Genomic DNA, 24,930 nt, shown 5'->3' with positions numbered 1-24,930 from the left:
ATGTCTAATTCATCTTCATATGGGATCAAGGTACTTCCCACAGGTTTCACCTTTAAGATGTGCTTCAAATATATTAGTTGAAGCTGATATTGAGCAGTACACTGCCGGTAGATAATGAACAAATGGCTGAATGAATGAATGACTAAAAGTATAATACTAAACCCATTTTTCTATGGCTGATAATGGTTTCAATCTCCCCAGAGTGCCTGGGGTTGAATAAGGATCTGAGTCCAAAAGTTAAAGAAATAAAGTTCTACTGACAAATACCAAACGCACTTCTGTCACAGAGCAGTGATCATCACAGAAGAGGTGACCCTTTGTTCATTTGGTAGCTCGTTTTTTGGGAAGAGGGAGTAAGGGCACTGCCTCTGGCCACGAGTCATTCATATGTATTCTTTCTGATGACTGAGTCAGGCAATTTTAATAAACAAACACAAAAGTGCTTGTAAGGTTGAGGAGGTGGAGCCAGATGGCCAAATAGAAGACTGCACTAGTCATCCTCTCTGCGGGAACACCAAATTTAACATCTACACACACACACACACACACACACACACACACACACACACACATCTTTCTAAGAACCAAAAATCAAGTGAGCAATCACAGTAAGTGGTTTTAACCTCGGATCACTGAAAGCGGGACTGAAGCGGGTGGATAAGACAGTCTTGAATTGACACCATCACTCCCCAGCAGCAGGCACATGGTGCGGAAAGAGAATCTATGTGTTTGGGGAAGGGAGAGCACAGTGAGAGTGGGATTCTGCATTGGAACTCAAGGCTACCAACACAGGCAGAACTCAGCTGATACCCACAGAGGGAACATTTAGACCAGCCCTAGCCAGAGGGGAATTACCCATGCCAGAGGTTAGAACCTGAGTTTCAGCATGCCTCATCACCATGGGATAAAGTGCTCTGGGGCGCTAAATAAACTTGAAAGGCAGTCTAGGTCATAGAGACTGCAACTTCTTGGCAAGACCTAGTGCTGAACTGGGCTCAGAGCCAGCGAACTTGCGGGGGCATGAGACCTACTAAGATACCACCCAGGGTGGCTAAGGAAATGCTTGCTCCACTCCTCCCCGCAAACCCAGGTGGCATAGCTCATAGCTCCAAAAGAGGCCCCTTCTTTCCTCTTATGGAGAGGGTTAGAGGACTTTGTCTTGAAACTTGGATATCAGCTCAGCTACAGAAGGATAGGGCAGCAGGCAGAGTCATGAGGCCCCTGTCCCAGGTCCTATCTCCTGGACATTTCTAGACACAGCCTCAGCCAGAAGGGAGCCCACTGACTTAAAGGGAAAGACGCATTCCTGGAAGGACCCATCACCTACTGACTAAAAATTCCTTAGGCCCTGAATAATCAGCAGCAATAGACAGGTAGTACGTGCTATGGGCCTCAAGTGAGACTCTGAGATGTGTTGGCTCTAGGTGTAACGAAGTGTATTCACAACTGTGGTAGCTACCAGGAGAGATTTCTTCTTCTTGAGAAAAGGATGGGGAAAAATAAAAGAGGCTTGTCTTTCAGCTTAGGTACCAGCTCGGCCACAGTGAGGCAGAGCACCAGGCAGGCTCTTGGGGTCCCCAGTTTCAGGCCTTGGCTCTTGGGCAGCAATTCTGGACCTACCGTGAGCCAGAGAGGAACCCACTTCCCTGAAAGGTGAGTTCCAGGCCTGGCAGCATTCACTACAAGCTGACTGAAGAACCCCTGGGTGATACCCTGGCAGTACTCCCTGTAGGCCTGTGGTGGTGTTGGACATGGGGAGAGACTCCTCTGCCTATGGAAAAGGGAGAAAAGAGTGGGAAAGATTTTGTCTTGTGGTTTCAGTACCAGCTTAGCCACAATATATTAGAGTAGCATATAAATTTCTAAGGTTTCTGACTCTAGGCCCTGATTCCTGGACAGCCTCTCTGGGCCTGCCCGGAGCTGAGGAGGAACTCGCCATCCTAAAGGGAAGAACACAAGTCTGACTGGCTTCAGCAACTGCTAATTGCAGAGCCCTAGGGCTTTAAGTAAATACAGGCAATATCTAAGTAGTAGCTACAGCAGACCTTGGCAAGACCCAGCACTGTGCCGACTTCAGGTCTGACCCAGTGTAGTCCCAGTGGGGGTGGCCATGGGAACACTTGTGTCACCCCTCTCCAGCTTCAGGCAGCTCAACACATAGTGAGAGATTCCATTCATTTGAGAGAAATTAAGGGAGAAAACAAGAATCTGTACCTGGTAATCCAGAGAATTCTTCCAGAGCTTACCTAAGACCATCAAGACAGTATCTCTACAAGTCTGCAAGAAGCACAGCATTACTGGGTTTGGGGTGCTTCCTAATGCAGATATAACTCAAGTGACCATTGGATAGTAACACCCAAGTCCCTTGGAATACCTGGAAAGTCTTCCCAAGGACAGGCACAAATGAGCTCATACTGCAAAAACTACAATCGATCTAATTCTTCAATGCCCAGACACTGACAAACAGCCATAAGCATTACAACTATCTGTGAAAATAGGACCTCACCAAGCGAACTAAATAAGACACAAAGTCCAATCCTGGAGAGAAAGAAATGGTAGACCTTTCCGAGAAAATAATCAAGCAGAAATTCTGGAACTGAAAAATGCAACCGGAGATAGAGCAAGACCCCGTCTCAAAAGCAAAGCAAAGAAAAATGCAACTAGCGTACTGAAGAACGCATCGGAGTCTCTTAACAGTAAAATTGATCAAGCATCAGAAAATTAGTGAGCTTAAAGACAGATACTTGAAAATACAGTCAGAGGAGACAAAAGAAAATATGAAAGAATAAAGCATATCTTTGAGACGTAGAAAATAGCCTCAAAAGGACAAATCTAAAAGTTATTGGGCTTAACGAGGAGGTAGAGAGACAGGGATAGAAAGTTTATGTAAAGGGATAATAACAGAGAATGTCCCAAACCGACAGAAGGCTATCACTAAGTTCAAGAGTGTTATAGAACACTAAGCAGATTTAACCCAATGAAAACTATCTTAGGGTATTTAATAATCAAACTCCCAAAAGTCAAGGATGAAAAAGAATCCTAAAAGCAGCAAGAAAAAAGAAACAACATACAATAGAGCTCCAATATGTCTGGCAGCAGACTTTTCAGTGGAAAGCTTACATACCAGGAAAGAGTGGCACGATGTATTTAATGTGCTCAAGGACAAAAAAACCTTACCCTGGAATAGTATACCTGGTAAATGTATCCTTCAAACATGAAGGAAAAATAAAGACTTTCTTAGACAAACAAAAGCTAATGGATTCTATCAACAGCAGAGCTATCTTACAAGGAACACTAAAGAAAGTAGTTCAATCGAAAGAAAAGGACACTGATGAGCAATAAGAAGTCAACTGGAGGTATAAAACTCACTGGTAATGGTAAGCACACAGAACATCACAGAACAGTATAACTCTGTAATTGTTGTGTATAAACTACTCATATCTTAAGTAAAAAGATGAAAAGATAAACCAATATAAAGTAACTACAACTTTTCTTTTTTGACATGGAGTCTCTCTCTGTCACCCAGGGTGGAGTGGAGTGGCATCATCTCAGCTGATTGCAATTTTTGTATTTTTACAAAAAATACAAAAATGCCCAGATAATTTTTGTATTTTTAGTAGAGAGAGGGTTTCACCATGTTGGCCAGGCTGGTCTCAAACTCCTGACCTCAGATCATACACCTGCCTCGGCCACCCAAAGTGCTGGGATTACAGGCATGAGCCTCCGCGCCCAGCCTACCTTTCAAGACATAGACAGTACAGTAAGATATAAACAGAAACAACAAAGGTAAAAAAAGTGGAGAGATTAAGTTATAGACTTTTATTAGTTTTTTCTTGTTTATACAATCATTTAAATTTTCATCAGTTTAAAATAATGGGTTATAAAATACTACTCGCAAGCCTCATGGTAGTCTCAAATTTAAAAAGATACAATGGATACACAAAAAAATAAAATGCAAGAAATTAGAACATATCACCAGAAGAAAATCACCTTTGTTAAAAGGAAGACACACCAAAAAAAAAAAAAAAGAAGGAAGAGAAGATCACAAAACAACCCAAAAACAAGTAACATAGCAGGAGTAAGTCCTCACTCATCAATAATAACATTGAATATAGTGAACTAAACTCTCCAACTGAAAGACATAGAGTGACTGAACAGATTTAAAAAAAAAGACGCAACAATCTGTTGCCTACATAAAACACACTTGGCCTTTAAAGACACACTAGACTAAAAATAATGAGATGGAAGAAGATATTCTATGCAAATGGAAACTAAAAAAGAGCAGGAATAGCTATGCTCATATTAGACAAAAAATATTGCAAGTCAAAAACTATAAAAAGAGACAAAGAAGGTTATTATATAATGATAAAGGAGTCAATTCAGCAAGAGGATATAATGATTGTGTGTGTGTGTCCGCATCCATATCTATAAATATAAAAATATATATGTGCATCCAACACTGGAACACCCAAATACTTAAAGCAAATATTATTAGAGCTAAAGAGAAAGATAGACTCCAATACAACAATAGCTGGAGACTTCAACAACCTACGTAATTAGCATTGGACAGATCTTCCAGATGGAAAATAAACAGAGAAACATCAAACTTAATCTGCACTGTAGACCAAGTAGACCTATAGTATTTAACAGAACATTTGATCCAATGACTGCAGAATACACATTCTTCTTCTCAGTACATAGATCAGCCTCAAGTATAGACCATGTGTTAGGCCACAAAACAAGTCTTAAAACATTCAAAAATATTTAAAATATATCAAGTATCTTCTCTGACCATAATGGAATAAAACTAGAAATTAATAACAAGAAGAATTTTTGGAAACCATACAAACACATGGAATTTAAACAATGTTTCTAAATGGCCAGTGAATCAATGAAGAGATTAAGAAAACAATTGAAAAATCTCTTGAAACAAATGATAAAGAAACCACACATAGAAAACCTATGGGATACAGCAAAAACAAAAAAGGGAAGTTTACAGCCATAAGCACCTACATTGAAAAATAAGAAAAACTTCAAACAAACAACCTAATGGTGCATTTTAAAGAACTAGAAAAGCAAGAGCAAACCAAACCCAAAGCTAAAAGAAAGAAATAATAAAAGAGCAGAAATAAATGATATTGAAATGAACAATAAAAAGACTGAATGAACAAAAACTGGGTTTTTTTTTGAAAAGATAAACAAAATTGAGAAACCTTTAGCCAGATTAGGAAAAACAGAGAGAAGACCCAAATAAAAAAATCAGGGATTAAAAAAAAAAGACATTAGAACTAATACTGCAGAAATTCAAAGGATCGTTAGAGGCTACTATGAGCAACTATGTGCCAATAAATTGGAAAGCCTAGAAGAACTGAATAAATCTCTAGACATATTTGTCTACCAAGATTGAATCATGAAGAAATCCAAAGCTGGACTAGACCAGTAACAAGTATCAAGATCAACGCCATGATAAAAAAATTCTCAGCAAAGAAAAGCCTGGGACCTGATGACTTCACTACTGAAGCTACCAAACATTTAGACAACAAATAGCAATTCTATTCTAACTATTAAAAAAAATAGAAGTGGAGGAAATATTTTAAACTCATTCTATGAGGCCAGTATTACCCTGATCCCCAAACCAGACAAAGACACCTCAAAAAAGAAAACTAGAGGCCAACATCTTTGATGAACACTGATGCAAAAATTCTCAGCAAAATACTAGAAAACTGGACTCAACAATACATTAAAAAGATCACTTATCATGACCAAGCAGGACTTATCTTAGGGATGAAAGGATGGTTCAACATATGCACATCAATCAATGGATACATTATATCAATAGAATGAAGGACAAAAATCATGTGATCATTTCAATTGTTGCTAAAAAAACTTTTGCCAAAACTCAACATCACTTCATGATAAAATCCATCAAAAAATGGGTGTAGAAGGAATATACCTCAACATAATAAGAGCTACGTACAACAGACCCACAGCTAGTATCATGCTGATTGGGGAAAACCTGAAAGCTTTCCCTCTAAGATCCGGAACATGACAAAGATGTCCACTTTCACCATTGCTACTCGACATAGAAATAAAGGGCATCCAAACTGGAAAGGAAGAAATCAAATTATCCTTGTTTGCAGATGATATAATCTTCTATTTGGAAAAACTTAAATACTTCACCAAAAATCTATTAGAACTGACAATTCAGTAAGGTTACAGGATACAAAATTAACATACAAAAATCAGCAGCATTTCTATATGTCAATGGTGAACAATCTGAAAAGAAATAAGAAAATAATCACATTTACAATAGCTACAAGTAAAATTAAATACCTAGGAATTAACTGAACCAAAGAAGTGAAAGTTCTCTGCAATAAAAAATATAAAACATTGGTGAAAGAAATTGAAGAAGATATAAAAAATTGAAAACATATTCCATGTTCATGGATTGGAAGAATCAATACTGTTAAAATGTCCACACTTCCAAGCACAATCTAAAGATTCAATGTAATCCCCATAAAAATACCAATGATGTTCTTCACAGAAGTAGAAAAAAAAAATCAAAAAATTATATTGAATCACAAAACACTCAAAATAGTCAAAGCTATCCCAAGTAAAAAGAACAAAACTGAAGGAATCACATTACCTGACTTCAAATTATAATAGAGACCTATAGTAACTAAGAGAGCATGGTACTGACATAAAAACAGATGCATAGACCAATGGAACAGAATAGAGAATTCAGAAACAAATCCATATTTCAAGAGTGACCCATTTTTGACAAAGGTGCCAAATACAAGCATTGGGGATTGACATTTTCTTTAATAAATGGTGCTGGGAAAACTGAATTTCCATATGCAGAACAATAAAAATAGACCCCTATCTCTCACCATATATGAAAATCAAATTAAAATAGGTGAAGAATTTAAACTGACGACTTCAAAACTGTGTTACTACTAAAAGAAAACTTTGGAGAAACTCTCCAGGACATTAAACTTGGCAAGGCTTCTTGAGTAATACTTCACAAGCACAGGCGACCAAAGGAAAAGTGGACAAACGGGATCGCATCAAGTTAAAAAGCTTCGTCATGGTAAAGGAAGTAATCAACAAAATGAAGAGATAACCCACACAGAATGTGAAGAAATATTTGCAAGCTACCCACCTGACAAGAGATTAATAACCAGGCTATATAAGGAACTGAACCCTATTAAAAATGGACAGAGGATCTGAATAGACATTTCTCAAAAGAAGACATACAAATGGCAAATAGGTATATGCAAACATGCTCGACATCACTGATCATTAGAGAAACGCAAATCAAAACTACAGTAAGGTATCATCTCACCCCAGTCAAAATGGCTTATATCCAAGACAGGCAATAATAAATGCTGGCTTGAATGTGGAGAAAAAGAAACCCTTGTATGCTCTTGGTAGGAATGTAAAAATTAGCACAATCAATGTGGAAAACAGTTTGGATGTTTCTCGAAAAACTAAAAATAGACCTACCATACGATCCAGCAATCCTACTGTTAGTTACATACGCAAAAGAAAGGAAATGAAAGAGATAGCTGCACTCTCATGTTTATTGTTGCACTATTCAAAGTGGGCAAGATTTAGAAGTAACTTGTATCCATCAACAGATGAATGAATAAAGAAAATGTGATACATATATACAATGGAGTATTATTATACAATGGAGGCATGAAAAGAATGAGATTGAGCCATAAAAAGAAGCCATTTAAAAAAAGAGATTCTGTCATTTCCAACAACATGGACAGAACTGAAGGTCATTACGTTAAGTGAAATAAGCCAGGCAAAGAAAGACAAACTTCACATATTCTCACTTAGTTGTGGGAGCTAAAAATTAAAACAATCGAACTTGTGTGGATTGAGAGTGAAAGGATGATTACCAGAGTCTGGGAAGGGTAGTGGGAAAAATGGGGTAGAAGTGAGGATGATTAACAGGTACAAAAAAAAATAGAAAATATGAATAAGATCTAGTATTTGATAGCACAACAGGGTAACTATAGTCAACAATTGTACCTTTTAAAATTACTAAATTGTTTACAACACAAAGAATAAATGCTTGAGGTGGTGAATACTCCATTTATGCTGATGTAATTTTATACATTGTATGCCTGTATCGATATCCCATATACCCCAATAATATACTTACCTACTATGTACCCACAAAAATTAAAAATTAAAGTTAAAAACGTGCTTGTAGGCTAACTCTGCAGCAGAACCATTTCTGCCCCAAAGTCTATACTTGCAAAGTAGACTTGATTCAGAGTGCTCATGATTTTACTTTAAGTTACAACCCTGAACTGCACAGATTCCATGGCAGTGAGATTCTAAATTGGCCATGAACTGAAGAGCACCTAAGGCTACAGTCAAGCTTCCAAGACTTCAGTGTTGCAAATGCTGTTCTGTAGATTCCATGCTCTATGATTCTAACTAAATATTCCTGTTTTGGATTCGGGATTGTCTCTCCTCCACATCTTAAAGGCAATCTTCAAATTGCTCATATCACAGGAAAGCAAAGCAGAAAGGAAGTATTTATTTATTACTATTTTACTAGGTTTCAGAACCACAATTTAACCAGTTTCTCCTAGCTAAATAGAGGAAATAGAGTAGTGTTCTCCTATGGAATATGTCAAGCTACTTTAACATACAATATACACACTGATGTAGGCTGAATTATGATCCCCTCAAAGATAGCCATATCCAAATCCCCACAGCTCGTATATTAACTTAAATGGCAAAAGAGATTTTACAGTTGACTGCAAATTAAGAATCTTGAGATGGGGAGACTATACTGGATATCTGGGTTGCCCAATTTAATCATGAGACTCTTATAAGGACTTCCTTATAAGAGAGAAGAGAATCTGAGTCAAAGAGATGTGGACAATGGAAGCAAAGAGTGAGAGAGAGAGAGAGAGAGAGAGAGACTGAATCTGGAGGATGCTACATCACTGTTTTTGAATATGGAACCACACCAAGAATACCAGTGACCTCTTAAAGCTAGAATATGAAAGCACCTGAGTTCTTCCATGGAGCCTTCAAAGAAATGCAGCCCTGCTAACCCACTTGAAGACTTTTGACCTCCAGAATTGTAAGAGGACAAATCTGTGCTTTTTTTTTTGAGCCACTGAATCGGTGGCCACTTGTTACAGCAGCAATATGAAACTGTTACACGTACATGATACATACAAATACGTTTCCCCTTTGCAGCAACATGCATACAGCTGGAGGTCACTATCCTAAGTGAATTAACATAGCAACAGAAAACCAAATACTACATGTTCACACTTATAAGCAGGAGATAAACACTGGGTAAACATGGACATAAACATGGCAACAACAGACACTGGGGACTAGTAAGGTGGGGAGGATGATAAGGGGGTTTGGGTTGAAAAACTAGCTTTAAGGTACTATGCTCACTACCCGGGTGATAGGATCATGCGTACACCAAACCTCAGTGACATGCAATTTACCCATGTAATAAACCTGCACATGAAACCCCTGAACCTAAAAGTCAAAAACCAACAAACAAACACATTTCTACTTGAATAAAAGATTTTAAAATTGGGTTATTTATATGTCATATTTATAGCAGTCCCTTTGAGCAGATGAACTCAAAGTACTCTAAAGACCTTATGTTTCTTTAGAGACTTTCAAGATGCCTACTAGTTATAAGCTAAAATCTTTTATAAATTAAAAGTGAAGGCTAGATTTAGAGAGCAGAATTTCATGAAGATGTTGATATCAAATGGGCAGTTTCTAAGAAGGAAAAGGATATAGCAACTTCAGGGCATCTGAGCTTCCAATCCAGCAACGAGCTGGCACAAGCACTGTTTGTACCTACTTCAAGTTAGTCTGGTCCATGCTAGGAACCTTATCGCACCATCTTAACCATCTGACAAGGCCACACTATTAATTAGTAAATTATAGAACCAGAAATTAAACTGAAGCCAATATGATTCCAAGACACATGCTATCAATGGGCTACCATCCAGCTTCTGATCTATTCACTATAAGAATTGTGTGTTCATTTTCCTTGCCCTGTTCACTCCCTGATGGATACTCTAATGCACTTATAAATTGCTTTTTTTTTTTTTTTTTTTAAGAGAGAGTCTTGCTCTGTCAACCAGGCTGAAGTGCAGTGGCACAATCTCGGCCACTGCAACTTCTGCCTCCTGGGTTCAAGCAATCCTCCTGCCTCAGCCTCCTGAGTAGCTGGGACTATGGGCACATGCCACCATGCTGGCTAATTTTTATATTTTTAGTAGAGACGGGGTTTCACCATATTGGCCAGGCTGGTCTTGAACTCTGAACCACGTGATCTGCCCGCCTCAGCCTCCCAAGTGCTGAGATTACAGGTGTGAACCACCACGCCAAGCTGGTATTCATTCTTTAAGTTGTATCTTTCTCCCTTCCTGGTCCACACCTAAGTTTGTATCTCTTCTCCATACACCCTGCTACCTTCTGCACTGTGCTATGATGAGTTAACACTCCAGTTCCATTACCACAATGCGGTAATCCAGAGATCACCTTTCTTTTATGAACAGCTTTATATCTGCTCTGCCATCAGCCTTCATCCATGAGGGATCTGCTTCAAGCCCCAGACTTCCGCTAGGGTGTTAACATTTGAAAGGGCCATATGTAGCTAGAAAAAGGCAAACCAGGGTCTTCATTTTAATGTCCTGCCTTACTGTCCAAAAATAAAACACTGTCCTAAGATCCCATAAGACAATTGCACTAATAAACCCAGTAAGGATAAGAAATAATGTCCTTTTCAAATAAAATGAATCATTTTTCCCTCCTTTAAAATTCAAAAGGAGAATCACAGGTTCGTGTTAAAGACTCCATGCTTCATTATTTTTAAAGCTGTAATAATCACTTGTAGCCAACAGACAACTCAGTTGTCTCCAAATTACAATCCAATTATTAGGGTAAAGTTTCAGCACCAAATATTTATATTCCACTCAATAATTGCTTTAATTATATACAGATATCTTCAATTGCTCAACTCTTGGTATAAGTAGTGTATGTAAACTTAAAAGCCATATTAAGATGTGAGAAAACCTTATTTTACTTTGCAAAGGCATCATCCATGCCATAAAAACAAAAACATTATACATCATTCTGTCGGGAACAGTCTTGATAATTTTAGAAAAATAAGTATGCAAATTCTGGGAAACCGCAGGAAAAATTGCCATCTTCTACATTAAACGAGAACGCTGATGTGAAAATGTGTTTGAAATCATAGTTAAATAAATTGTAGGTGTTATTATTAGCATTAGAAAGACTTCTAGAGCTTGTAAGAAGCCAAATTTTCAAAGCCCCAATAGCCAAAAATTCAGTTAAGTCTTTAAAATGTCATTCCAGGCTTGAGATTTCTCTCTGCAGTGAAGCTCAAAAGTCTTTCCTTTAATCAGACTGAATAAAATCTTGTTGACCCACTTTCAGATCCATCAGAAGGACTGTAGCTATTTTGCTGAGGTCCCTTTCTTAATTATCATATTACTTATCTATTTCTAGGTAACACATTATCCCCAGACTTAGTAGTTATCAACAACAATATACATTTATTATTCAACAATCCCTATGGGCCAGGAATTTGGGAGCAGTTTGGCTGTGTGGTTCCGGCCTATGACCTCTAATGAGGTTGCAGTCACGATATCAGCAGAGGAACAGTGCCTACCCCTCCAGTGACTCACTCGCTGGCCTGCCTGTCAGGAGGTCTCAGTTCCTGTCATTCAACCCTCTATACAGAGCTGCATTCATGTCCTTACAACATGGCAGTTGGTTTCTCCAGAGCAAGTGATCCAATAGAAATCTAGACAGAAGTATCACATATCTCAGCCTTGGAAGTCACAACCATTTTCTTTGGGTTACACAGATCAGCTCAATTCAGTATGGGAATCACACAAGGGTGGGCCTATAAGGTGGCAGGGATCGTTGGAGGCCTTCTTAGGAGCTGGCAACTGCAACTGTGAAATTCTGATGACCCACATGTATCAGCAAGCTAGTGCTGCCATAACAAACGACCGCAGACTGGATGACTTCAACAACAGAAATTTTTTTCCTCACAATACTGGAGGCTAGAAGTGCGAAATCAAGGTGCTGGCAGCCTTGGTTTCTTCGGAAGCCTCTCTCCTTGACTTGCAAATGGTCTTTGTGTCTTCACAAGGTCCTTCCTCTGTGTGTGTCTGTGTCCTTATCTCTTCTTCTTACAAGAACACCAGTTATGGCCAGGCGCAGTGGCTCAGGCCTGTAATCCCAGCACTTTGGAAGGCAGAGGTAGGCAGATTGCCTGTGATCAGGGGTTCAAGACCAGTCTGGACAACATAGTGTAACCCTGTCTCCTAAAAATACAAAAAAAAAATTAGCCAGGCATGGTGGCATGCACCTGTAATCCCAGCTACTCAGGAGACTGAGGCAAGGGAATTACTTGAACCTGCGAGGTGGAGGTTGCAGTGAGCCAAGACTGCGTCACCGCAGCCAAGCCTGGGTGACAACAGAACAAGACTCCAACTCAAAAAAAAAAAAAAGAACACCAGCTATACCCACCTTAATGTCTTCATTTTAACTTAATTGCCTCTTTAAAAACCCTAACTCCTAATACAGTCATATTCTGAGGTACTGAAGGTTAGGACTTCAACATGAAAATTTGGAAGAGTATGTACAATTCAGCCTCAAATCCTGTTATCCACCACCTTCTTCACTACAGGTGCTCTTTGCTCTTGGTCTTGTAAAAGAAATATCTATGCTGCTTACTCAAGAATTCCATGTACCTTTTAACAAATAGTGTGCAAATAACTACTTCTTATCTATCTACATAGGCTTCAAAGGGCAAGTTCTGAGAAGGTAAGAACTAACCTCAAATTCCTTCTCATGAACGGCAGTTCTCCCTCTGTGATCCAGCTCCTGATGACAGCCCCAACCTACTTCCGAGCCACTCCACCTGCTGGCTCTGTTCCAGCCTCTTTGCTGCCCCTCTAACACCCCAGGCCTGGCGCCCCACAGGCCTTTGCTCATGCTCTTCTGTCTTTGTGTTGTTCTTCTGCGACATTGCAGCTGGCTCCCTCACCTATTCAGCACTCTGCTCCATGATGGTTCCTCTTCAGAGAGACCTTCCTTGACCACACGCTCTATTACAATCTTTCTCAGCCTCCCCAGATATTCTGATTTGTCAGCATTGAACATGTCACTGTTCAATACTGTATTATGTGTTGTTCATGCATTGTCTGTCTCCCACACTAGACCAGGAGGCCCATGATCATGGAAGCTTTATCCTGTTCACTATGCATCCCCAGTGCCTAGCACATAGTGGGTAATCAATGCATTTATTTGTTGAATAAACAAACAAATGACTACATCATTTAGGTTACTTTGGGAAGTCTGACAGATGGAACAGATAAAGAAGAATTAAGGTGGTGTCTATGTTTTATGATATACTTCTTACAGAGTTTCTGATCACCAATAGGATACATTTCTTGCTTTGGTGATATAATTTCAGTAAATTGCTTTAATTAAATTGGAAATTGGCAGGAAGTGTTTGTTTTCTTTAGATGTGGGACTCTGAGACTCAGATATTATATCTGCAATGTTGCAAAGTCAAACACACAAATGGGTGCCAATCTGGATGTTTCCCAGAAATTCTCAATATTGAAAAACTCAAGTTTCTAGACTTGCAAAGAGCTCTCTGTAGATGCATACTGCTTATGTATTATCCCAGGCTATCCATGATGGCAGAAAATAAGTCTTTATTCTAATGAGATACTATATAAACCTAAGATCAAGCTTACAAAATGCTTCATAACTTCCTTTATTTGTTGTACATTAGTTTCTTACCTGAAAGGCAAATTGTGGGCCTGTAGAATAATTTGTATCTATGGTGGTAACAGAAGTTTAAGTAGCTCCACAACTTTCTATGGTCTACTCATGCCATGTAATAAGTCAACAGGCATAACTTACAAAAAACACTTTTGGGGATACATAAATTAACTGTCTCCATTCTTAAATGTGTTGTCTACTGTGTGTTGTAGAAAAGCCTTTTGACTGAAATTTAGAGCTCCTGATTTCTAGTGTTAGATCCACAACTTTCCCCATGTATGGATTGTGATAAATCATTTAAATTCTCTGGACATCAGTTTTCTTATCAAAATTTCAAGGTATGATTTTCAATCTATACTCTATACTCTTTCTTTTAATTCTAAAATCCTATGATTTATATCTCCTCTTCCTCTTCCCTCTTCTCTCCCCACACCACCCTTTACCTGCCCCACATTTGTAGAAGGAAATAAAAAGCAGGAGCAGGAAAAGTTTAGGAAAAGCAACGGTAAGTAAATAGTCTTATTTCACCTAATAGGAATACAAAGAAAGGTACTTAACTATGCATACCTATTCAACTGCTGTTCTGCAAACCTCCATAGACTCCTTTGAAGATGAATGATCACACTTCAGGTCTTAAGAGGTCATAGGATACACCTCTGTTTACTGTCCAAACTGAAAGAAATTATGCACCACTCCCTTCAACAAATATATCTGCTAAGATTATTGTAGGCATATGCTTTTAAACCTATCATATACAGGTATATGAAAAATCAAACAAGCCAGGCTTGGTGGCTCATGCCTGTAATCCCAGCACGTTGGGAGGCTGAGGTGGGTGGATGAGCTGAGGTCAGGAGTTCGAGACCACCCTGGCCAACATGGTGAAACCCCCATCTCTACCAAAAATACAAATATTAGCCAGGCATGGTGGCCTGCACTTGTAATTCCAGCTACTCAGGAGGCTGAGGCAGGATAATTGCTTGAATCTGAGAGATGAAGGTTGCAGTGAGCCAAGATTACACCACTGTACTCCAGCCTGTGCAATAAAGCACGACTGCCTACAAAAAAAAAAAGAAAGAAAGAAAGAAAAAGAAAAAGAAAACTATCTGCTAAAATAAAAGCAGGTATATACTGAAATAGTTTGATGCTGATACGTACAAGATATAGGTATAATTAAGCTGTGTTCTTTTGATACTTAATTAAAAATCTTGATCAGTTCAGACTTAATATGATCTCAAACATTCTTTGCTTTTTTTCTGAAGAAGATGACAGCATAAACACAGTTCTAAAGTACGACCAATATGATCTCAACATTTTCCTACATGATATCCTTCAGAAATATTCCCTTCTTGGAATTTTAAGTAGTCTTTCTTTATCCAGGTACATTGTTTCAGAAACCTACTTTATTTTCCTACAAAGTGGCTGGGGGTAAAAAGGATGTAGATAGCAGCAGAAAGCCCACATTTTCCACTTGTATTTATTAGATGGTCTGGAATATAAATTGTATTTAAGTCCTGAGTACTGCTGACAAGATTTAATTTTTTAAAAGATTTGACACAATTTTCAATATAAATATTATTCTCCCAAGCAGAAAGATCAAAACACTCCTAAAAAGTGCTTGGCAGATTTTTCACCTTCATATTCCTCCTTAAAGAGTGTCTCAGTCTGTTTTGTGCTGCTATAACAGAATACCTGAACTGGGAAATTATGAAGAATATAAATTTATTTCTCATAGTTTTGGAGGCTGGGATGTCCAAGATCAAGGCACTGGCATTCGGTCTGATGAGGGCCTTCTTGCTGCTTCCTTACAGGACGGAAGGCAGAAGGAGGAGCTAGCTAAATGCTGTGTGAAGCCTGAAGCCTCTTTTATAAGGGCCTTAATCCTATTAATTAGGAAGATTCCCTCATAGCCCTCATTCCCTCTTAAAGGCAGTGTCTCTTAATACTATTGCAATGGCAACACCTGAATTTTGAAGGGGACACATTGAAACTATGGCAGAGGGTATAGGGTGTATTTGTGAAAGTTCTGATTATTCACTACAATAAAGACTTGGGTGAAATTCAACTTTTTTTTATCAAAGTAACATCTTTTCTGCATTTCTAGAATGTAGAATTTTTTTCTCTGAAAAAAGCAGCAGTATCATTAAATTGTTAGGACATCCATTTTCTTCTCAGTAAATCTGCTTTTATTGCATCTCACACAGATCATGAATAATGCCTGTCAAAGGTGATGCCTGATTTTTCAAAGATAAAGTCTGGCTTCCATCTCTACACATCATTCTCTAACTCAGGTGAAAATATTACTCTATCTGCCTACTCCAAGAGATACACACACTGATGTCAGATAACTTATCAGTTCTCCCATAGGGAAAGGAGCAGGCTACGGTGCCTCCCTATTTGATGTTATGGAGCCCTCAGTTAATTTTGGCCAGCCCTCTTCCTTATCTCTCAGGGTTCAGTTTTTCTCAAGTACCTACTGCTCCAAAGTGAAGTTTTTTTTCCATCAATATCTACTGACTAAGGAAACTCTCTTTCTGGAGTGTTTATGATTAAACATTATCAATATAAAATTTGATATGATGCATCTTTATCCTTCAAAGCCCATTTACTTGTTAACAGGGTCTTATCATTGTAATGCATTTGTAACTGATAGAACTTTAAGCACTCAGGTCACGTGAAGGTTGTCAAGAAAACTTAGGAATACATTTAAGGATAAGGGGGATCTACTTGGTGCTATTTAAATCACATCATACAAAAAATCATCTACTCTTCACCTGTGGGAGGTATTTGGGCTTTCTCTCTCCCTAGTACACCTCAAAAGTACTAATGTTACTTTTGGATAATACTTTCGAAAAATCACCAACCCTTGTCCTAAGAAGTGTTAATATTCTTGACACAATACTCTTCCAACTCTACCAGCTGTCCCCAAAACACAAATCTCACACTGGAATATTCCAAAGGTTCATATGACTATGTCAGTTCAAATGCATCATGTTCTTGAGATCACCTTCCCTTGAAGAAGAAGAAAACCAACATTTTAAAACTCTGGCATTACAAAACCAACATGGAACACTAACATTTCACGCAGTGAGATTTAGCAACATTAATACGTTTTAAGTGATATAACTTCCCAAACCAAATTAGAAGAACAAGTTTGCTACTACAATTTTTGGTGTGTTTTGAAAAGTTTCTCACAGATAAACACTTCAAAACACATAATTCTTGCAATTTAAATATTTTAGGGCACTTCTGAATTCTTAAAAAATATTAAATTACATTCACTATAGTTCAATATTCTATTGAAAATATACCTTATTGATCTGAGGATTTCTTAAAATCATTAAAGAATATTTTGAAAATAATAAATTTCACTCAAAGTATTAGCAGAAATTTAAAACAAAACCACCTTTTTGCCTCAAAAGTCATGAGTCAAAAGAGGGAATACCTTAGTTACAAAAAATATTTCCCTGTTTCATGTGATGTAAACTCAGAACATAACTCAATAGAAAATGCAATACACCGTTTATTCCTTAGATGAGTACTACAATATGCACTTCTTAGAATGAGTAATTTGTTAATGAGCTTTCTTTTATCTCTTAAAAACAAGAAGTTAAATAGGGATGGGGAAAACATGCCTTCATGTAATTTATTGATTCCACTTAAATGTACCAAAGTACTTACACCAAAATTTGGTACACTTTGGTATAAGTGTACCAAATATAACATCTGGGCATTTAAACTAATTTATATCACTACCCTAGAGTGTTGTGAATTGTAATTTTCAAAGATTGCTTTGCCTATTTAGGTATTTGTTGAGGAAAAGAAATTTCATTAGAAAATGGAATTAATTAGGGCAGCCTGTGGAATTTATTCACAACATTTGCTACCTAAGAATTTATTCTCTTGAAACGTTTCATTCTTTCGTCAAGAATTAACTAAGGAAAACTTATGGCATCTAAATATAGCTGAGAGGGATAATTTAATGCATCTTGAAATTTATTACATAAATGTAGTTTCTTTTCCTCTGAAACCAGATGAGATCTATATGTACCACTCTTTTGCACCTGTGCCAGATTTTTTAAGTGTATTTTGTAAATTACAATTTTTTTAACATTGAATAATTATTTTGATTCTGTTAGGGAAATGTTAGGGAAATATTAAGTTATTGTGATAATCTTCAAAATGAACATTAGAAGAGAGAACAGCTAGATTTCAAGTTCCTGGAGGGCAAGAACTATGCCGTGTTCATCTTTTTCTCTCTTGTGTTCCATTTACTAGAGTAAGCAATAAACAAGTGTTGTCTTGAGTGAGTTAAAGAATAAATGTATTGTAACTCTAGCTATGACTATTAGCAACAGGATACATTATTATTATCGCATAGCTTTGCTCATTAGTTTGCCGTGTTTTACCCAAGTCTATATTAACTCTGATACACATAGTTCATGAAAGTGTCAATACAACTTTAAATGTTTGTATCAAACAGCCAGAATCATTTAAAATAGCAACAAATATATCTTCTCTTATTGTAACAAAGATAGCAATTTTAAAAAAATGTTTTTGTTTAAGACTTTCATAAAAACATTTGTTGTGGTGAGCTAGATTCAGGGATAGAGATTGCAAGAGAGAATAGCAATATTCAGGGAGAAAACTAAAACAAAAGAGAACAGAAGAGTCTGCAGTCCACCCACCCTAGGATTAGTCTGCTAAAAGGAATTCATAGGGTAGTATCTAGGTCATGCCAGGGATAAAATTTTAATCGAACTCTTTAGGCTCATAGTAGGATACCAAATTTTTTATGTTGAAAATGTCCTACTATGTAGATTGAGCTTTATATTATTAGTCAATCATTACAACTCTTAGGAACATTATGTCCCTTTAAAAACCATTCTTTTTGTTGCAAATAGAAAAAAAAAAAGCTCTTAAAATGCTCATTTAGTTGGCTTCCAACAGAAATGCAAGTAAAGAAAAATAACTTAAAATAATCACTTCTTTGTAGGATTTAAAGCTAATAGCACAAATCTAATAGTTCGTCTAAGTGCAAGATCCTCCAAATAGACTTTGAACCTCAGGTAATCGCACACTCACCAGTTTTCCTGTTTCACACCTCTAAATTTAAAATCTTCTCTGGTGGTAAAGACTGGCACAGCTGCCGGAGCTTTTCTGGCTTATGCTTTTCGTAGCTCCTTTCCCTATGGTCCTGGCCTTTCTTAACTGAATCTAGTCAAAAAATTCAGTTGGTTCAATAGTTTTAAAAATTATTCCTAATTGAAATCTGCAACCATATAATATTTTTTACAGAATACATGGGAATTCTATTATGCAATATATTAATGCTTCATAAGCTTACTAATCTGTCATGCTAGAAAATCTAAACTCATCTTGCAAAAAGAAACCACAGAAATACACTAAGTGATATATGCAGATCCTCTTTATAATGAAAGGTCTAAGAGACCGACTAATGTGGACTTTGTGCAAATTAATGTTGCTTCTAAATATTCCTAGGCAATAATCTAGCTCATGTGACTTTATTTGGGACATTCATTTCATCTGATATCCAGCAGCAATGCTCATTGAGCCACTGGGTACCAGAATCAGAATGACTCAGATATATTATTGCTTTTGGAACAAAGTTTTAAGACAAAAACATCACTTATTTGCATATGGGTCAACTTGGGAAATCACTGCCTTTCAATATCTTTAAATAATATTTTTGTAGCAGATAGGTATGTAAAGCAGTATTTTATCCATAAACTTCCATTGTTCTTCAGTGGGAAAAGTACCAGGCTATACACCATGTATATTTAAGACACAGACAAGAAATTGAAGTACCCCTAGCTTAGGTCACTAACTGCACAAATGCGGTTTCTTCACTGGCAGATGATGGCATGATCTATAGTGGGCACAGTCCATGAAATAGTCAGTTAACTGAGGAAATGTCTGAATTCCCACAGCAGAACACTCTGTATAACTACATAGCATTACTCTGAAAAGTCAGTCATTACCGGATTAAATGGTGAAAACAATCTGATCATTTAGGCTAGACCTTTGTTAACAGAATAAAATGCCAATGGAAGAATTTAGATTTTTGATGCAAAAATGCAAACTGGCTACCTAAAAACTGGATTCTATAGTATTCAATTAGAAGTTGGCAAAGAAAGAGGTCTATTTATTACTATCACTATTATGACTATATTCCTGATATAAATATTGACGTTATTTTTATAAATATTATTAGTATACTCCCGTTACCACCACCATTACTATCATCACTGCCACAACCACTTCTTGCCTGGGCTTTTAGTCAGAGTCTTTTCACTCATCTTCCTAGATTTATTCTCGCCCTTTTATCATCCATGACTGCCTTCATCACCTTTCATCAACCATTCTCCATATTTTAACCAAATTGAGCTTTTGAAAGGGTGAATTAGATCATATCACTCCCCTGCTTACAACCTTCCAAGGACTCCCCATTGCCTCAAAGTAAAATGCATGCTGCTTACCCAGTTAAACGTAAGTCATTTTGCCCTGTTTACCCAACTCAGTACCAAACCAGTGTAGCTGGGGTACACTGGAATCGCCACCTCCTGTACACTGGCCATCACTGCCCCAAGTGCAGCTTAGCTCATCTGTGTCCCAGAGCCTTTGCACCTGCTTTTTTTTTTTTCTTTTTTTGAGACAGAGTCTTGCTCTATTACCCAGGCTGGAGTGCAGTGGCATGATTTCAGCTCACTGCAACCTCTGCCTCCCAGGTTCAAGTGATTCTCCTGTCTCAGCCTCCCAAGAAGCTTGAATTACAAGTGCCCACCACCACCCCAGCTAATTTCTGTATTTTTTGTAGAGATGGAGTTTCAAGTGAGTTTCTGGTCTTGAACTCCTGACCTCAGTGATCTGCCCTCCTGGGCCTCCCAAAGTGCTGGAATTACAGGCATGAGCCGCAGCGTCCGGACTGCACCTGCTTTTCTTACTACCTGCCTTCATATGGAGGCTCCTTCCATCTGCTGTCATCACTGTTCAGCTGTGACCTCCTGGAATAGTGTCTTCCTGACTCTGCATAGTGCTGCCATGTTCAGGGTCTGGCTTTTTTTTTTTTTTTTTTTCCGAGACAGAGTCTCACTCTGTCACCCAGGCTGAAGTACAGTGGCACAATCTCGGCTCACTGCAACCTTCGTCTCCCAGGTTCAAGCGATTCTCCTGCCTCAGCCTCCCAAGTGTCTGGGACTACAGGTATGTACCACTATGCCCTGCTAACTTTTGTATTTTTAAGTAGAGTTGGGGTTTCACCATGATAGCCAGGATGATCTCTATCTCCTGATCTTGTAATCCACCCACCACAGCCTCCCAAAGTGCTGGGATTACAGGCGTGAGCTGCCATGCCCGGCCCATTTCATTTTTATGCATTGCCTTTGGTATTACTCACAACTTTTCCTTTTCTTTAAGTCTTTACTGTCTGTCTCTCTGAAATGTAACCTTTATGAGAACAGGAATCTTTTCTGTCTGTTTCCATAAAATCATGCTTATGTATTGTAAGTACTCAATAAATATATTTTAAACAAATGAATGGAAGAATAAATTATTATTATTAACGAGACCATATATCACTGATCACTTACTAAACACCAATATGCTGTAATCGCATTAGCCTAATTAACCTACACTGTCAATCTGTAAGAGAAAAATCCATTAATAACATATGCAGGGTCTAGGGAAGAAGACCAATGCAAATGCACACATCTTAAATGTAAATATTCAAACATTATAAACCAAGCCAGTAGGCTGTCACATAAAATGAGTACTATAAAATACGGTCTTTACCCTTATCTTGTCAAATATACCTGCATGGAAACATGTAAGATCATGCTTGATTTTGAGTTCTCGAATTCCTCACTGTGTCCCACACTGCAGGGGACATCAGGAGCACAGGGTGTGGACCTCCAGCTCACATGTCTTAGCTCAAGCCACATCACCTCAAACAGCCATCTCAAGACAATGGTTTGCCCATGGCCCACCCATAGGAAGTCAAGCTGAGGAAAGAGGCCTGTGAAGATACTACAAGTGGGAACAAGGTCTTTTAGGCAGGAGGTCCCAGGAATCCAGGGCTTGTCCTAAAACGGGAGATACAGGCCACAGGTAAGCACGTTCCCACAGCCACATGAACTCCCTCATCTGTAAGCAAAGAGGTGGTCAGAGGCAGGCCAGAGTAGAACTTTCTAAAGCATGGGATCAGGAACAGGGGCCCTTTTGACCTGAGTCTAAAAATAAAACTAAGACTCCACACTCTGAGCCTCAATAATTTAAGCCTCAAATGAGTGAGTGGCAAAGTCAGATTTCTAATGCAGCCATTCTGATTACAGTGCACAGACTCTCACCACTCTGCCAACCTTCTTCACAACACAGGAAACACAAAACATGCTAATACTTGTAATGCATATTTGGGAAAATCCTCTAAGTCACCAAAACTGTCATGCTGCCTTGAGGGGTAAAAGAATCTATATCTAAATACATCAAAACTCCATTTTCAACCAACCAGTACGTGGGACACTAGAAAGCTATACACTGTACTTTACTTTTTATTATAAATTTCATAAAATTATTAAGAGCCATTCAAACATAAGCCAGACTATTTGGATAACAGGCAATTTCTTTCCAGCAAATGTTACTGAGTTCCTGGTATGGGTGAAGCACTTTGCTAGGTGATTGGGGAAGGGAAGTGTGAAAAATGCAAATAAACCACTAGATACAGTAAAAAGCAGGATAAGGGAAGTGATTTGATAGCACTATATGGAATTTAGTTTCATAGTGCAGAGAATGATTTGGTTAATTCTTAATAATGGATTAAGGGAAGAGACTTGCCAGAATCCAGATGGTATTCGAAATGGAACTTGAAAGATGACTAGGCTTTACCAGCACAGGCTGGTGGGTAGAACGTTCAGGGTTTCTAAGAACAGGAGTGGAGACAGGACAATCATGGCAGTTTCACTGCATGGCACAGCATTGGCAGGTCCAAGATGGCAGGATCAAAGATTATTCTAGGAGAAGCATTTGGCAAGGTGATTTGTGTTGGATCAAGGAGGAGTATAAATACAATGAAGAGGCCGGGCATGGTGGCTCACACCTGTAATTCTAGCATTTCGGGAGGCCAAGGCGGGCAGATCACCTAAGGTCAGGAGTTTAAGACCAGCCTGACCAACATGGAGAAGCCCCATCTATACTAAATATACAAAAATCATCTGGGCATGGCAGTGCATGCCTACAATCCTAGCTACTCAGGAGGCTGAGACAGTAGAATCGCTTGAACCCAGGTGGCAGAAGTTGCAGTGAGCCCATATCGTGCCACTGCACTCCAGCCTGGGTGAGAGAGCAAGACTCCATCTGCCCCCTCACACACACACACACACACACACACTATATATATATATACACACACACACAATATATATACACACTATATATATACACACACTATATATATATACACAATATATATATACACAATATATATACACACTATATATACACACACACACACACACACACACAATGAAGAGACACCCAAACTTTGTTCTTTAGATGTTTAGAGAGGCAATGAATGAATGAATGTTCTCGAAGCAAGAAGTAACCTAATTACAATTGTTTTAAGAACAGAGCTGAGAGAATTCAAAGACTAAATTAGTAGTAAGAAGGATGTGAAAGTGGGATAGTCTTTAACCAGGGCAGTAGTGGTAGAAATGAAAGAACTGAAGAGAAGAACTATGGAGAAGTTGAAGTTGAATGAACAGTAATGACTTGATACAGACAAGCCCACTTGATAAGGGACTTCAGAAAAGGGCCAACCATGATTTAAATGTGTCATGATTTGAATGTAGATAACTAAAGGATGGTGGCTAAAAAGCTCAGAAGACAGGAATAGATACCAAAGACACAGGGTTTGTAGTTAACAATGGGAAAGGGGAAGACTCAAGTGCCCCCAAGAGGGGAGGAACAGGAGAGAGATTTATCAAAGAGAAGAAAAGGTAAGGATATCTGATGAAGTTAATGGAGAATGGCTTTTTTATTTTGTCAGTGAAGCAAAACCCAGGCTCCCTAGTTAAGACAGGAGGAATTGGAATAGGAATGGGAGTTTAAATGTTTTACGACTTTTAAGGTCACATGATGGGACTTGGATGGGGGTTTGGGAAGTGGATTACTGCACAGTTTGACTCCTTATTTGGTCACCTAACATTTCCTTTATGGGATCTAATAATGGGTGCAAAAGCAACTCAATGAAAGACTAGTCCTAACAAGACCATAGTTTCACAAGAATGTTTCATGTTCATCTCCAGGGCTTTTTAAGTGAATTTAAAAAAATGTTTAAGTATTTGTTCTTTTGAAAACAATTAGAAAAGAAAAGGCATGTATGCCAACTCTCAAAATAAGACAGATCACATTTTAGATTTGTGAATGGACAAGATCAATGAAAACAAGAGAACTGTCAACAGACCATTGTACACAAACAATAAAATTACTTCCCTTTCACACATTTTAGCACATGCTTCCGGAAAATGAGATGTTTCACCAGGCCCTTCAGTTCTGGCCATAATATAAAATAGATTGAGATTTTTAACTAAAAGGAAAAAGAAAAGAAAAGCAAACAATGTCTTTAACAAACAGTACCCAGAATTGAACTGGCACTGTTTAACAGCCATTTATACAAATAACTGGTTTCACAAAATTAACTGACATTCACCTACGATTTTATCAACCTACTTTCAGGGTGTGAATAATAATAGGATTTACTTTGCCATCTCAAAATTGGCCTCTGAAAATCTACGCAGTTCTAATTTATCTACCCTAATATTGGGGAGATTTAGTTAAAAAGACACTTTAATTATTGCTTTCTCTGTACTTTGTAGTTGGTACTACCATTTTAGCCTCTTCAGATTCTATGTGCACACGTAATTCTAGTGTACTACAAAGCAAATACAGATTACCAAAAGGTTACATCTCAGAATATTTAATAAAGCTAAAAACTAGCAAAATGGAAACTATTTCCAATGCCAGACTGTTGAAGTGCTAGACTCAGGGAACAGAGTCTACTGAGCTCCAAAAGTCTAA

The sequence above is a fragment of the Aotus nancymaae genome, unplaced genomic scaffold, assembly GCF_030222135.1.
Source record: "Aotus nancymaae isolate 86718 unplaced genomic scaffold, 86718_ANA_hifiasm-v0.15.2.pri h1tg000041l, whole genome shotgun sequence".
Taxonomy (NCBI): domain Eukaryota; kingdom Metazoa; phylum Chordata; class Mammalia; order Primates; family Aotidae; genus Aotus; species Aotus nancymaae.
The sequence above is the reverse complement of the archived record's forward strand: the minus strand, read 5'-3'. Positions refer to the sequence as shown.